The sequence below is a fragment of the Carassius auratus genome, unplaced genomic scaffold (assembly GCF_003368295.1).
Source record: "Carassius auratus strain Wakin unplaced genomic scaffold, ASM336829v1 scaf_tig00032568, whole genome shotgun sequence".
NCBI classification, from domain to species: domain Eukaryota; kingdom Metazoa; phylum Chordata; class Actinopteri; order Cypriniformes; family Cyprinidae; genus Carassius; species Carassius auratus.
Window position 1 is genome coordinate 185,959 of NW_020526009.1, and position 16,942 is coordinate 202,900.

At 36.5% G+C, this 16,942-nt stretch overlaps 1 long non-coding RNA gene across 1 annotated transcript; it reads left to right on the forward strand.

Annotated features, from left to right (window-relative positions):
• The first annotated feature begins 6,190 nt into the window (after positions 1–6,190).
• On the forward strand, positions 6,191–8,788 carry LOC113080920 (uncharacterized). Its single transcript, XR_003282046.1, has 3 exons — positions 6,191–6,382; positions 6,792–6,899; positions 8,510–8,788. It is a non-coding gene; the product is annotated as an uncharacterized LOC113080920 (long non-coding RNA).
• Positions 8,789–16,942: the final 8,154 nt, after the last annotated feature.

Here is a 16,942-nt window from a genome sequence, read left to right on the forward strand (position 1 = left end):
TAATTCTGTGGATTAATGCGTATTGGAGACGCGAATTCAGTTCGATTTGGTGGACTGTTTCAAAAAGATCCGGTTACATCGAATGATTCGTTCGCGAACCAGATATCACAAACTGCTTTGTTCTTAACTGTCTTACAACAGACACGGAAGAGAAGACAATGCTGAATAAATTCGTAGTTTTTGCTATCTTTTGACCAAAATGTATTTTCGATGCTTCAAAAAATTCTAAATGACCCTCTGATATCTTACGGGTTTGAAACAACATGAGGGTAAGTTATTAATGACATCATTTTGCAAATTGGGCTAACTGACCCTACTAACTGTTTTTTGTTTACAAGAAGTTACAGTCAAAGGAATTGTGATTGTCCTTTAGGTTAATCATTTGAAATAGTAAAAACAATATGTTCAAACTTTTGACTATTTTCTTTAATAGCTACATAACACAATACTTCTACTTTTACTTTCAGTACTTGAGTAGTAAATTTTAAAATAGACTACTTGCAATACTTAAGTACAAAAAATGTTGAATACTTTAGTACTTCTACTTAAGTGTGGTGCTTAAAGAGCACTTCTACTTCTACTCAAGTCACTTTTTTGATAGAGCACTTGTACTTTTACTCAAGTATGGTTCTCTAGTACTTTATACATCTCTGATTAAAGTTAAAGTATATGTAATTTTCCACTGTATGCACAAAATTTAAATGAAAGGTATGGGTATTCTAATTAGACTAACTAGCTAGCTAGCTGGCTAACATCTACAAATAAATTACAAAATGTAACCTTTATTTTGTTGCCTTTGTTATCTGTTAGCCAGTTTTTCCCAAAAATCTTATTTCTAATTGTGCTGACAGCTGAACACCATTTTTTTTCTAAAAGTGTGCACCATATTTTAGGTCAAATGCTTGCATTTCAGCTGTTACCAAGCAAATGCAATCAGTATCAACAAAACTGATCTTTGCAATGCAGAGAAAACAGAAGCTGCATCTGAAGTGCCATTTAGATGTTTTTACACACCGTTTAATGCAGCTCTGTGGGACATGGAATACTTTAACCTGCAGTTACAATTGAATAAATAATGTTTTGATATTTTAAACATAAAACATTGAAAACTGATTTTTGAAATTATTTTTAAAATGAAAAGTTAGCTTAAATGTGAAATTAAAACCGCCAGTAGGTGGCAGCAAGTCACTTTTAATAAGTGTGTCATTGCGACTGAATCTTAAAGGGGGGGTGAAATGCTCGTTTTCACTCAATATCCTGTTAATCTTGAGTACCTATAGAGTAGTACTGCATCCTTCTTAACTCCAAAAAGTCTTTAGTTTTATTATATTCATAAGAGAAAGATAGTCTGTACCGATTTTTCCCGGAAAAACACGACCGGCTGGAGGCGTGACGTGTGGGCGGAGCTAAAGAATCACGAGCGCCAGTAGGCTTTTGCGTTGAAAGCGTTTGGAAGCTGTGACATTACCGTGAGGAAAAAAACATCCAAAACAAACCATGACTAACAGTCAGATTCAGCCGTTTATTTATGATCCAGAATCAGATCCCGAGGCTGAAACTGAACGAGAGCAGCAGCAGCAACGACTCGCTCCGAGCGGGGCTCGAACCCGGGTCTCGGCATGGGAGGGGGACGCACTAACAAGAAGGCAGAGATATTTGAAGCAGTTTTACTCACCGCCTGCGATTCCAACACACCATCGTGACCCTTTTTCGTTGGGATTGCATCATCCTTAAGAAATAAACGATACGCAAATCCGTCGTCAAACTGGGCCTTGTTTGTAAAACAAGCATCTTCGAAATGCAGGGAACAAACACAAACACTTGCACAACTCCGTTGATGCTCTGTAAAAATAAACTCCATCCACTGGTCCCTTAATGCTGTTTTTTTTTTTTGGTAATCTGTGCAGGGTTGTCTTGCCCTGGCAACCAAAAATACACTTCTTTTGAGACATTTCGCAATGCTCTCGCTCTGATCAGTGAATGAATGTCTGTGCTCAGCCTCTCAGTGCTCTGCTATACGGGAGCGCGCGCTCTTCCGGCAGACGTGCCCTCAGTTAGCATCAGAATCAAACTCTTTAACAGTGTAAAAAACTCAGTATGCATGAAATAGCATTTCACCCCCCCTTTAAAGGGTACATAACATACACAAGGCGTTTCTCAATGTCAAGGAAGGATCCTCGGAAACCAGAATTTCGAGGATGCTACGTCAACGACATTCGTCGAAGGACTGTTCCAATGTCGAGGATCCTCGAAATTTCAACCAAGGACTGAGTCCTTCGTTCGAAAAATATCCCATACACAGGAAAGGATGCATATGTGTCTAGCGTTAACGCGTTAACGGTTTTTATTTACATTGCCAAACATTTGTTATGGCTGTAGTAAATATAAGTAAAGTTTAACGTTTAAATGCCAGTACAAATTACTACCATATTGATATTGTAAATTATACAAATACAAATTACGTTATTGATGGCTAACTGAACCAGACCTGTCATTGAACAATTGTTAGCTTGGTTGTGTCGCCGGCATTTCTTTTATAAATAACTAGTTAAGTTGTCCAAAGTAATTTAACATTAATATTATACCATTATACCATTCACAACTTTATTCAAACTGACCTTTTCACTGACGTTATGACGTGTACTTGCTAGCCTGTTCCATTTACGTGTTCTCCGAATGCTAAAGAGGAGCCTCGCCTAGCCTCTGAGGGAAGTGACTTGGAAGGACCAGTCCTGCCAAGGAAGTATCCTTGACATTGAGAAACGCCTACAGTTTCACCTAATCTCATGTTAATCTTGAGTACCTATAGAGTAGTACTGCATCGTTCATATATCCAACAAGTCTTTAGTTTTATCATATTTTTTTTTTAAATACAGTTTTCCGATTCTTTCCAGAAAAAGCTTAGCTCCTGGAGGCATGCCGTGAACGGAGCTATAATACTGATGTTTTGTGTTGTTTCCATTATCATATATTCATTTATGTGCTGATTTCCAACAAAACACGGAAATCTGATGCGATTGTACTTACATGAATGGGGTCTTTTATCACTGGGACGGCTCTATGTTTTAATAGCAAACGACATGCAAATCCAGTGTCGACCTGGGCCTTGTTTATAAAACATTCATCACTCAGATGACCAGAACACTCAAAGGCACTTGCAACACTCCGTTGCTGCCCCGGAAAAACAAACTGCATCCACTGTTCGTGTAACGCTAGGTTCTTGGGGAAGCCTAACACATTAAACTTTCCCTCACATCCAAAAACGCACTTATTTGAAGGCATTCTCGAACAAATCCTATACAGCACTGGCGACGATTTTGAAGCGTGTTGATGTGCACGGTCTCGCTCTCCTCTGGTCAATGTTTGTGCACGAGCGCGCTTTTCTGGGAGAAATGCTCATATAAAGAGTTGCGTTCTATGTTCCGCTCTTGTCTGCGTCATTAGATCCACGATCGAAAAAAAAACTGCCAAAACTTGTACCAACCCAGAAGTAAGATTTTCGGCATAGAAATTCTCAGTCATTCTTCTTAATTATTTTTGGTCTAACTGTGGCCTTGTTTAGCATGAGAATCCATCTCTTTACACTGTGAACAACTCTAAATACACGAAACACCATTGTAAACCCCCCTTTTAAACGGTTGATTAATTCAGGTACGAAACACTATCATGTTGCTCAGACACACAAAACAGTGGCTATGTTTGGAATGATTTTATATTTAGAAATAGAGCAAAAACGGAATATGTTGTCTAATACGCAAATTTCCTGATATTCACTTCTTGTTTATTGAACTTGTATAAAATAAATATCACATTTGTAATTACGCTGACTTTTGGAGAAAAACGTCACTCTTCATGTGATAGTAACACGTTATACTAAGTTAAATGTTCTGTCCCATATCTTTAAAAAAATTATAATTCTAAATATGCAAATCAGCATATAAGGATGATTTCTGAAGGATCATGTGACACAGAAGACTGGAGTAATGATGCTGAAAATAAGCTTTGTCTTGACAGGAATAAAGAAAAACAAACTATTGATGATGCAATGTTATTCATTGTGCAGCGTAGGGAACTTAAATGATAATAAGGTATCTTAGTGAGATCGCAATGAACTAAGAGGATTGACATCTTTTTTAATGTTAGTGATTATGAATGAGTCACTCTTTGCGCCATAGCAACGGACGTGACTATATAGACACACACACACAGTTAGAGCACCTTCCCTAATTTAAGAAGCACCCTCAGTGATTTGATTCTGGAGCCGGGCCTGGAAGGTATACTTAAAGAATGTTTCCGGAAACAAGTAGGCTATTAATGATAATGTGCAACTTAAAGTACAACTTAAGAACGACGTAGCGTTAGAGGAATATTTCACCCAAAAATGAAAATTATGTCATTTATAACTCACCCTCATGTTGTTCCAAACCCGTAAGACCTCCGTTCATCTTTGGAACACTGTTTAAGATATTTTAGATTCAGTCTGAGAGCTCTCAGTCCCTCCATTGAAAATGTGTGTATGGTATACTGTCCATGTCCAGAAAGGTAAGAAAAACATTTGTTTTAACTCAAAGGGAGTGTCAGCCACATTCAAAAAGTTAACAGCTTAAGTCATCTGTGGATTAATGCTTATTGGAGATGTGAACCATTTCAAACGATTCAGTTCGATTTGGTGAACTGGTTCAAGAAGATCCAGTTACATCGAGTGATTCGTTCGCGAACCGGATATCAATACACTGTTGTGTTTTGAACTCTCTCACAACAGACACGGAAGAGAACACAATGCTTAAGAAAGTCTTAGTTTTTGCTATTTTTGGACCAAAATTTATTTTCGATGCTTCAAAATATTCTAACTGACACTCTGATGTCACATGGACTACTTTGATTGTTTTTTTTTTTACCTTTCTGGACATGGACAGTATACCGTACACACAGCTTCAATGGAGGGACTGAGAGCTCTAAATCTAAAATATCTTAAACTGTGTTCCGAAGATAAACCGAGGTCTCACGGGTTTGTAACGACATGAGGGTGAGTTATTAATGACATAATTTTCATTTTTATGTAATATGTGAAACGCATGAACTGACCAGGTGTCGACAGGCCCTGATGCGTACACTGTAACAAATTTCTGTAGTTTTCACAGCATTATTACTGTAAAACGGGCAAAAGCTTACTGTAAAACCTGTATACAGCATGTTACTGTAGATCTGCAAACCATCATGGTCAATTTTCAATGGCGGGAAAATTCTACAGTAAAAATATTTTTTCTGTGAATCACAATACAGCAATTTCTAGAGGATTTTTTTTCCAGCCATGGAAAGCTGAAAAGCTAGATTCCACACTTTCATTGGAATTTTAACTTCAGAAAGGTAACTTTGCTGATTTATTTCCACAGTTTACTCAAGTCAAGTTAACTATTTGTTCAACTAGGCTAATCTATTATTTATTATTATTTGTTCAAGAGTGCACTGAGAGAGAGAGAGGTAAAAGAGCGGGACACTTCCTAGTAAACTCGTGTCTTGTGTGCATTTTATTACCAAAAAGAAATTGTGCATAATTTCGATCGATTTTCTAATCTGGGAACATTCGATAACGCACTTTCTGAACTTTATCGCAAGTCAAACCACAGAAACAAGATGTTGATAGTCTAATTTGAAGTGCCATTCCCGACATGTGGGAGCATATACTGTATAAAGATTTGTCTTCTCTGGCAACATTAACGTGCATTTATAACGTCTTCAGTTTGATTAAAGAGTAACGTTTAGTATTGTTGAATAACAATAATTTGAAATTGTGTATTTGATGTATGTGCTGACGTGGTAGCCGTTTGAATAATCTCACTCTTTTTTTTTTTTTGCTAACGTTGGCGCCTGTAGAGTCAGACATTTAAGCAGGCCGATTCGAAAGTTTTATTCATTCGAGAGTTTTATTCATGATACGTTGAAGCATAATAATATACTCGCACTTTATTAAGATTTTTCGAGATCTTACTCGTATTTTTATTTACCATTTGGTTCATTTCTTGCAGCAAAGAGGCCTCAACAATCGATACAGGTACATAAACTACATAAACTAGCATGTATACAATGTTTTTTCTCTTCAGACACAACCCCTAGGAAGTGCACATAATGTTTGCACATAAGTGCAAACATTAAGACATTTTGTGCGGTACAGACATACATGTACCGATATTACTCAAAACCTAAACCAGCTAACGTTAGATCTCAAAAGTGTGTATTGCCACACACTTTCTCTTATGAATATTTTACTTGTAATTTCTAAAAGTGTTTTTTTCTGTTTATTTTGTGTTACAGGAAACTACCACCCAAGCAGACGTTGAGGCCCAGATTTCCCTGCCAAGCACTCTAAGACTCATCATGCTCGGTAAGATCCCAGCACTAGACATACACAATAGATCCCCATTTTAAGTATATATGTATATTAATTGTTAAGTATATTTGTATTGATTCACTGTGTGTGAACAAGGTTTTACGTCACTTTCCACTTAGATTCCAAAAATCTCAAGTTGTCACTGATCCAATAGAAAAAATTAGGTCAATGCATGTATAATCCATGTCTCCAGTATTCTGTTATATGATCAGGACTTTATAGACACCCAGATTATTACTAAATGAAGTGCACAAATTCTGCACTGTGCATACATGTGCAAGGCTCACTACCTGGCTGTGCATGAGAGGATGTTATGAAAGTGAACTGTGTAGCAAAGTTTTTTTTGCCAAACAGTAAACCATATCAGATTGAATGCTGTGCAATCTCAACTTATTTTTTTTAGGAGAGTCCATTCTGGGGGCAAATTTCTGGCTGTCCTTTTTGCATCATACTATATATTTAACATGGAATATCCTGCGGAGGCAGCCACCACATTAGAATTTATCCAGAGGTAAGCACTTATTTTTTGTTGATATATTTTTGACTAGGAATGGGAACAAATATTTGAGTACTCATTCTTTAACCACCTACCTGATTAGTAAAATACTTATCAAAGTTTTTATTTGGGTTTATATGGACTGTTGTGTAATTTTTAAACATCAAACTTTTATTTTAACTCACCATGCAAATGGTAGAAAAGTAAGCACAGCCGCTCTAAAGTCTAAAATTCATGCACATCACATTTTCTTTTCTTCACTTTAATACTAAAGTACTTGGTTTTTAGAGTACTTGACTTCTAAATTACTCAAAATTCCCATCTCAACTCTTCACACTTCCATTACTGTGCTCACTGTAATGAGCATATAAAATATCACAACTTAAAATATTTATTTAAAAGACCATTTATGAAGCTGTTTCATGACTAACGTCTATGAATGTTGCGATATGATTTTGTCAAAGTTTAGTAGACAGACAAATTGAAAGTTTGCGATGACTGAGATCACAGTCTTTGAAGATGAATCGTGCAGCTCTATTGTGTAATCTCTCTCTCAGCATCTAAGCAGGGCAAAGGCTTTTCAGTTTGTTCAGTCTCATGTCTCTTCTACATGTCCACTCTGGATGTTACGACACTTTAATACTCATAGATAACGACTAACTTCTGTCAACCTCATCTACAAGTAAGGACATAGATTTTAGATTCTGTAATAAAAAAAATAACAAAAACGATTTTAGAATCTATGCAATAGCTAGGTGAATCGATTTTTCTCTCCAGGCCCTAATATGTGTGTTTTAGGGTGTACTCACACTGCCAGTTTGAACCGTGCCCGAGTGCGTTTGACCACCAAAGCGCGGTTCGTTTGACTAGTGTGAGTGCTCCGAATCGTGCCCGGGCGCGGCTCGATTGGCCGGCCCTGGCCCGCTTGGAAGAGGTGGGCCAGGGCACGGTTCAGTTGGACTCGGGCGCGGTTCGCATGCAGTGTGAGCGCTAACCGTGCCGGAGCACGGAAAAGGACGCTTTGCATCACGGTTTTGCGACGCTCCAAAACCAACATGGCAGGGAAAGGGTCGCTTTGGTCTACGGCAGAGGTGCAAAACGCATAAAAACTAAAAACTGCAAAGTCCTTGCTGCACTTCAGCTGGTACCTTGCAAACATCCTCATACGAGCAGCACGATTACGTGAAAATTTTCGCGCCACTAAGGCGACACATCTGTTTAACAACAGGCTGTGGACCAAACAACACAAAATTATCCACAAAGAAAACAGAGCGATGCACTCCATTGTGTTCAGAGAGCGCCGCTCTTCCTGTTTATCCCGAAACCGTCGCACCATAATGACGTAAGCGTGCTCCGGCACGAATGCTGAAACCCTATATGTGAGTGCAGGCCAGAGGGGGAGTGGGGAGGGGGGACAATCGTACTCGGGCCCGGTTCATGGCAACCGTGCCTAGTGTGAGTACACCCAGAGTTTTGGTTTATAGAGAAGTGGACATTGTATTACATGTTGTATTACATGTTGATTGGCTAAATCAAATGATCCAATCAAACTTTTATATATTGTCATCCACCCATCTGTCTTGCTTATAAACCTTTCCATTAATAATTAATTTCTTTCACTGCAGGGTAGAAGACTCCAGCCCAGGAAATTGACTAATTCAGGTCCGTTTCTGAAGAAAAATACAGTTCTGGGAGAAAAACAACATTCAGGGACCAAATTCTACTGTTTGAAATCCTGCTGTTTTTAAATAATTTAATTTGCCTTTTATACATTCTAATTTTAACTGAACATATTAATGCATTTGAAAAGGATTTATTTGTATGTTCAGAAAAGTGTTGTTGTATACAAAACCAAATGAAATGTTAACAGAGAAATGTTTACCTATTGTGTTCCTGTAGCTCAACTGGTAGAGCACTGTGCTAGCAAGCGCAAGGTTGGGGGTTCGATTCCCTGGGAACACATGATACGTACAAATTGATAGCCTGAAAGCACTGTAAGTCGCTTTGAATAAAAGCGTCTGCTAAATGCATAAATAAAAATAAAAATAAAAAAAGTTTACCTATTGAAGATTTTTTTTTTTTGCTGTGCTATTTTTATTTTATGAATTTAGAAATTAAAAGTGTGAAAAGTTATCACAGGGTTCCCACACTTCTTGAAAGTACTTGAAAGTACTTGAATTTCAAACCTATGGATTCAAGGCCTGGAAAGTACTTGAAAACTAACATAGGTCCTTGAAAGTGCTTGAATTAAATTTTGAAATCAGTTTTGTTTATGCTGCTATTTTTTTAAAATTGTCCAATATGTGCTTCTGTCAAAAACAACTAAACACGGGGGGTTATCTGTTTGATCTCTGACGCGATTGTGCGCAGCACCACAAAGTTTATTCTGTGCTTGCTTGATAAATTTTTTTTTGGATGTTGTATATTTAAGTAGCAAATGAGAATAGCTAAAAAAATCAATGCATATATTTTGAGACAAAGGTCTTCTTTATGTTTTTCAGTTTTGTTTATGATAATTAAAGCAACGGTTTTTAAAAAATAACGAAATAATATGTAAATGTATCGTATTTGGGGTAAAAAAGCACCCCCGCTGTAGCGACTAAAAGCGCCATGATTAACATGATCATAAATAGACTGCTGACTTTTCCATTTGTTGACATTATATGGTTAGATTCAGATGCTAAATACCATATTATGTTGGATGTCCTTGGAGATAATCACCATGTTTAGAATGAAACCATCATATTTAAAAACATGATATTAATGTGTACACGCCGCACGATTCACATGGATGATTATATATCTATAGCGCGTGGGCGTGGTCGCATTAGAGTTAATGAAGGGAGACGTGAAAGACTGGACATTGCGTTGGTTTCATATGGATTGCTTTATTACTTAATATTTGTTGTCGATAAGACTTGCTTAGTTTAAAAGTACACATGTCAAGATTTCTATAGAAATATCTCTCATATCTCTTTTTAGAGTATTTGTTGAGTTTCAGTTCATTTTAATGACGCATTTCTAAATGAAGTTCACGCAGACAAAGGCTGCAGACAGTGCACTCTGTTTGTTTTCTTTATTTTATAAATGCACAAAGTTTTCTTATTATTTGTGTATACAAATAAAAGTAGACCCTTTAAAGATTCGATCGATGTATTGCTCTTAATCTGTATGATCAAAACTGAATGTGCAATTTAAGTTATTTTTGCTGATATGCCACAACGCCTATATGCATAGACTGATTTTTTTTTTTTAAATGTGCAGAAAATAGTACAAACTCTGCTAAAGTGATTGTTTTGAACAAGTATTAACTTAAACATTATATAAAAAAAACATTATTTTAGCTTAAAGGGTTAGTTCTCCCAAAAATGAAAATTATGTCATTAATGACTCACCCTCATGTTGTTACAAACCCGTGAGACCTCCTTTTATCTTCGGAAGACAGTTTAAGATATTTTAGATTTAGTCCGAGAGCTCTCAGTCCCTCCATTGAAGTTGTGTGTACGGTCTACTGTCCATGTCCAGAAAGGTAAGAAAAACATCATCAAAGTAGTCCATGTGACATCAGAGGGTCCGTTAGAATTTTTTGAAGCATCGAAAATACATTTTGGTCCAACAATAACAAAAACTACGACTTTATTCAGCATTGTCTTCTCTTCCGTGTATGTTTTGAGAGAGTTCAAAACAAAGCAGTTTGTGATATCCGCAGTTTGTGATATAATTCTGATATTCTGATTTGCTGCTAAAAAACACTTATGATAATGTTGAAAACAGCGGAGTAGATTTTTTTCAGGTTTCTTTGATGAATAGAAAATTCAGAAGAACAATATTTATTTGAAATAGAAATCTTTTGTAAAATTATGTCTTTATCATCACTTTTGTTCAATTTAAAGAATCCTTTCTAAATAAAAGTATTCATTTCTATAATTTATTTTCCAAAAAACTGACAAAAAAATAGACTTTTGAATGGCTTTTTGTTTCACATAAATGCTGATTTTTTGATCCTTCTATTCATCTAAGAATACTGAAAAACTTACTCATCTGTTTTATATATTGATCATCAGCAAATCATCATATTAGACTGATTTCTGAAGGATGTGACACTGAAGACTGGAGTAATGATGCTGAAAATTCAGCTTTGATCACAGGAATAAATTACTTTTTACAATAAATTCAAATAGAAAACAGTTATTTTAAATAGTACAAATATTTCACAATTGCTTGTCCTGTACTTTGGATCAAATAAATGCAAGCTTGGTGAGCAGAAGTGACTTTAAAAACATTAAAAATCTTATATTAAAAAACTATAGACTGGTAGGCTATATTGATTACAGAAATGTTATATTGTAATGTTTTATATTATTTTGTGTTATATATATATATATGTGTGTGTTTGTGTGTGTGTGTGTGTGTGTGTAATTTCTGTCCCCCTCACTTCTGAAAAGATGGCTATGCCCCCGCACATCTCTATTGAGTGAATGTGCAAATGTTTAAAGGGGGGGTGAAATGCTCCTTTTCACTCAATATCCTGTTAATCTTGAGTACCTATAGAGTAGTACTGCATCCTTCATAACTCCAAAAAGTCTTTAGTTTTATTATATTCATAAGAGAAAGATAGTCTGTACCGATTTTTCCCGGAAAAACACGACCGACTGGAGGCGTGACGTGTGGGCGGAGCTAAAGAATCACGAGCGCCAGTAGGCTTTTGCGTTGAGAGCGTTTGAAAGCTGTGACATTACCGTGAGGGAAAAACCATCATCCAAAACAAACCATGGCTAACAGTCAGATTCAGCCGTTTATTTATGATCCAGAATCAGATCCCAAGGCTGAAACTGAATGAGAGCAGCAGCAGCAACGACTCGCTCCGAGCGGGGCTCGAACCCCGGTCTCCGATGGGAGGCGGACACATTAACAAGGAGGCAGAGATATTTTAAGCAGTTTTACTCACCGTCTGTGGTTCCAACACACAATCGTGATCCTTTTTCGTTGGTATTGCATCATCCTTAAGAAATAAACGATACGCAAATCCATTGTCAAACTGGGCCATGTTTGTAAAACAAGCATCTTCGAAATGCAGGGAACAAACACAAACACTTGCACAACTCCGTTGATGCTCTGTAAAAATAAACTCCATCCACTGGTCCCTTAATGCTGTTTTTTCTTTGGTAATCTGTGCAGGGTTGTCTTGCCCTGGCAACCAAAATTTAACACATTTCGCGACGCTCTCGCTCTGATCAGTGACCGTCTGTTGTGCTCCCATTGCTCTGCTATATGGAAGCACGCGCTCTTCCGGCAGACGTGCACTAGGACCCATATAAGGAAATTCCGCTCCATCTAACGTCACACAGAGCCATACTCGAAAAAAACTTTCCGAAACTTGTGACAAACCGGAAGGAGTATTTTTGGAACAGAAATACTACTTCAAACGTACAACTTAATTTTTGAAACTTTGTCCATGTTTATCATGGGAATCCAACTCTTTAACAGTGTAAAAAACTCAGTATGCATGAAATAGTATTTCACCCCTCCTTTAATGTTAACAGGTTTTACTATGTTATTAAAACATTTAACAGCTTTTTATTAAAAAAGAAAAGCTGAGACAAATTCATTCTTAATTTAAAACTCTTTAAAAACCAGTGTAATGCTTTTTTTTCTATATTTCAGAAACTGCATTTGAATATAACCAGTATTCAGTATTGAATTTAATGGATTTCAAGTCCTTTAAACACGACTGTCTAAAACGGTTTAATTTTATAAAACCTACACCTTCAAAACATCATTATTACTCTGACATTTCTTTATATAAATATTAGGGGAAGTGAAATGGTAAGTACAGTAAGGACTTTCATGATGTTGTGTGCTGGGGGTGTGAATTTCAAAGGTGCTTGATTTAATAAAAAAGTGCTTTAAAAAGTCCTTGAAAGTCCTTGAATCTGGTGTTCATGAAAGAGTGGGAACCCTGTTATCAATAAATGGCATTTTTGTGGCAAAAACAGTGTCTTCATTTTACAGTACACAAAATTAATGCTGTAATCCTTATTACAGTAGTAAAATATGTGAGGTGATGAAACCCAGTACTGTGATTATTACTGTAAAAAAGTTTACAGTATTTTTAAAGTTACTGCAGTTAAGTTTACAGTAAGCATACTGTGAAATGAACTACAGCAACTTACTAGCTAATTGCTGCCAGCAAGTTACTGTAAATTTCACAGGATTCTTCTTACAGTGTAGTTAAGTCGGATGAAACTGCCACTTTGGAATTAGGCTATATAGGGTTGTTCACTGGGCGTATTCTGAGCGATTTTGAGATATTGAGCATTATATTTTAGCTGATTTTTTTTTTTTTTTTTTGTAAATAAAAAGTCCCAAATATTAATAAATAAATACAAATGTAAAGAATAAGAATAAGATAATAATAAGAATATGACCTATGTGAATAATTACATTTTGACAGAAATGTCTGATGAAACTGTACTGTAATTTTTATTGTAGGCAACCTGTTTGACTGCCTTTACAGTACAGACAGCAAGCTTGTGTAGTTATTATTTAGTAGGCTAGCCTTGCACCCCCGCCTCATAAAAATATTAAAAACTTACCATATGTAAAGCCAAGTTAGTTTACAGAAAGGATTTAGGGTTCTCGCGTCGTCATTCAAGTCCAGTTTTGCTTTCAGATTGTTGTTTTCACATATTTTGGTTGCTAAGTTTGAAAGTCCAGTTTTGCTTTCAGATTGTTGTTTTCGCATATTTTGGTTGCCAAGTTTGAAAATACACTATCAAATTAGTCGAGCTTTTTAGAATATTGATTCTTCTAAATATATAGTTAAAACATACTGGAATTTACTACCGAAGCTAATAAGTATAATTAATGATCAAATTCAAACACTAAGAGCAATGGATGCTATGTGGGGATTTCCACATTCCCTAGCGGAAGAATGTGTTCCTGGATTTGTTTCAAAAAGTCTCATGACCTCACACCATGTGAAAGAAAATCAGGATTAAACTTGTAAAAAAATTATGATCAACAGCAGGCATGGGCGTAGGTTTGGTCTCAGCTTTGGTGGGATGGGGGGGACGCTAGGTACTAGTCCCTATCAATATTTTAAGATGACAAATTTGTCCCCACCAATATTTAGCAAGCTCCTTTGAACTGCTATTTGGATCGATTCTAACGGCCAGAACGATTACAGTACAAGAAATGCCGTAATTTGATTGGCGGTGGGGTATCTGACAGGCTACACGCGAGTGCCGGGACTACTTTTGTGCTTGCACTAGCAGCGAGGGTGGTGTGTGTGTGTGTGCGTGTGCGCGACTGCGCGTGCATGTTGACGATTCCGACGGTGAGTTACCAGTGCTGTCTCTCTGCCACATATAAAGACCAGAGTAAAAACATTTTAATATTCCCCTTATTTTGCCCTTTTTTGTACTTTGTAGATGCCATCCGAGAAAAATAAAGTAGTGTAAGTACGCAAAATAACTAGCTAGCCACACAAATAAACTAGCAGTAGTGACTGACCAGGATTTCAAATGCAGATTATACTGTGGAAAATAGTATTAACTGGTGATAGTATGTTACCCAAGATGATATAATGCTACGTTAGCAAGTAACTGAATGTCAATTAGCCTGTACCTTAATTTACAATCTTGCAGTCAACATAAACGGTGGATCTGGATTATGCTCCAAAAGTTCTCAAAGTCTACCTCTTGCAACAGTGTTTTTTAAGTATAAATAGGCTACTAACATGCGTAGTAAATTATGTTTGTTTGTTAATAAACCGTATGGTAACCGTGTACTGGAGGGTAACGTTATAGTGTTTATAATAGAAAAAGTTTATTATATTTATTTATTTAGATTTGTTTCCTTGTGGCAGAGTATTTTTTTGTTAGTGTAAATACTAATGTACATAATTTATGTTAATAAAACGTTTGGTTGTTCAGAATTACACAGTCTCAGGTTTTTATTGTTATTTTTTGAGAGTGCATTTTTGAGATTATACAGTTATACGAACTCTTTAGGGACAGTATACAGGATGGTATATCGGGGTCAGGATACAATATAATGAGATGAAGTAAATTCACTTCTGTATTGTGATATTCTGTATTGCCAACAGTCTGAAATAAATCACCCTTAATCTTACAACAAAATAATCCCGGGGGGTGGGGGGGTGTTATGGGGTTGTCCCCACCAAAACTGAGACCAAACCTACGCCCATGGATGGTTCATGGCTTCAGATATAGAAGAATATATTCCAACAAAAATCACACACATTTTATGAAGACACATATCTATGATTCAGCGACCCACACCGCTTCTTGCAGGACATGTGAAAAAATGCTTAAGTGTCTTAAAGTACAATGATAAATTTAGTATACAATATTATTGATCATGCATACAGGCCAACATAAAAACACAGAATTTGAACACAACACCCACACCCAAGTTGCACATACGTGTTTTCCTATATATATATATATATATATATATATATATATATATATATATATATACATATACATACATACACACACACACACACACACACACACACACACACACACACATATATATATATATATATACATATATATATATATATACAGACCAAAAGTTTGGACACACCTTCTCATTCAAAGAGTTTTCTTTATTTTCATGACTATAAAAATTGTAGAGTCACACTGAAGGCATCAAGGGCTATTTGACCAAGAAGGAGAGTGATGGGGTGCTGCGCCAGATGACCTGGCCTCCACAGTCACCGGACCTGAACCCAATCGAGATGGTTTAGGGGTGAGCTGGACCGCAGACAGAAGGCAAAAGGGCCAACAAGTGCTAAGCATCTCTCGGGGAACTCCTTCAAGACTGTTGGAAGACCATTTCAGGTGACTACCTCTTGAAGTTCATCAAGAGAATGCCAAGAGTGTGCAAAGCAGTAATCAAAGCAAAAGGTGGCTACTTTGAAGAACGTAGAATATTACATAATTCCATATATAATTCCACATGTGTTAATTCATAGTTTTGATACCTTCAGTGTGAATCTACAATTTTAGTCATGAAAATAAAGAAAACTCTTTGATGAGAAGGTGTGTCCAAACTTTTGGTCTGTACTGTATACAGTATATGTATATATATGCAAAATGCATGCAGCGTTGCTGTTTCGGGTTTCATTCATATTTTGGGTCCACCTGAATGCCTGTATACAATATGGATGTTCATTCATTTCTATACTGAATTTGGTTCAACCTGTCTTTTTACTTCAAACCAAGTTAAAAGAAGACTTTTTAGTGATGCTATTTACACTGCAAATAAATAGCTCAATTCTATTTATTCACATAGGCGTAGTTTGACGTTTGAGCATAGGTGGGTGGAGTGGGAATGGAGAGCAAATCAAGCAAGTCGACTTGGTTAGTCAAACTTTAAAATACACGTACAAAGTCACAATCCATGTAGGCCTACCTTTACAAACCATAAAAAATGGTTAACTATGATTAGAGAACTAGCAGCAAACGCATGAGGTTGCCATGACAACCAGATACATTGCACGCAGATTACTTGTAAAGGTCTATTTTTGCTGCACTCGCAATAAACACATTGAATAGAATCAATTGTCTCTGATAGAATGTACCATAAACATGTTTGTCAACAGAATCGCAAAGTAGATTTTAAGCAAATCAACGAGTAAATTACCCACAGGCACACAAACACATTAAGTAACGTTAAATCTTACTGAAATTTGGCCGATTAAGCAGTTTATATTCTGAAACATATTTCTAGGTTGTGTTCTGTGTGCATTAAATTACATTTGGATGTTAATGGTCCTTTTCCTGACATAAATGTAAAACACTGAGCTGCTAACGGAGCGTCTAATTAATCACCTTCATGACGCTGTCGGGGTCTGGAGTCAGGTATCTAGCTTCATCTGTATTTATTTTGGTTAGGTTCAGATTCCACTGCAATGGTTGTATTTTGTAAAAAAAAAAAAAAAAAGTTCCATTCATGTCATGCAATTTCTTTTACTGTCTATGCATGCTACGGCATGCAACAAGCAAGCATAAACTATTAGC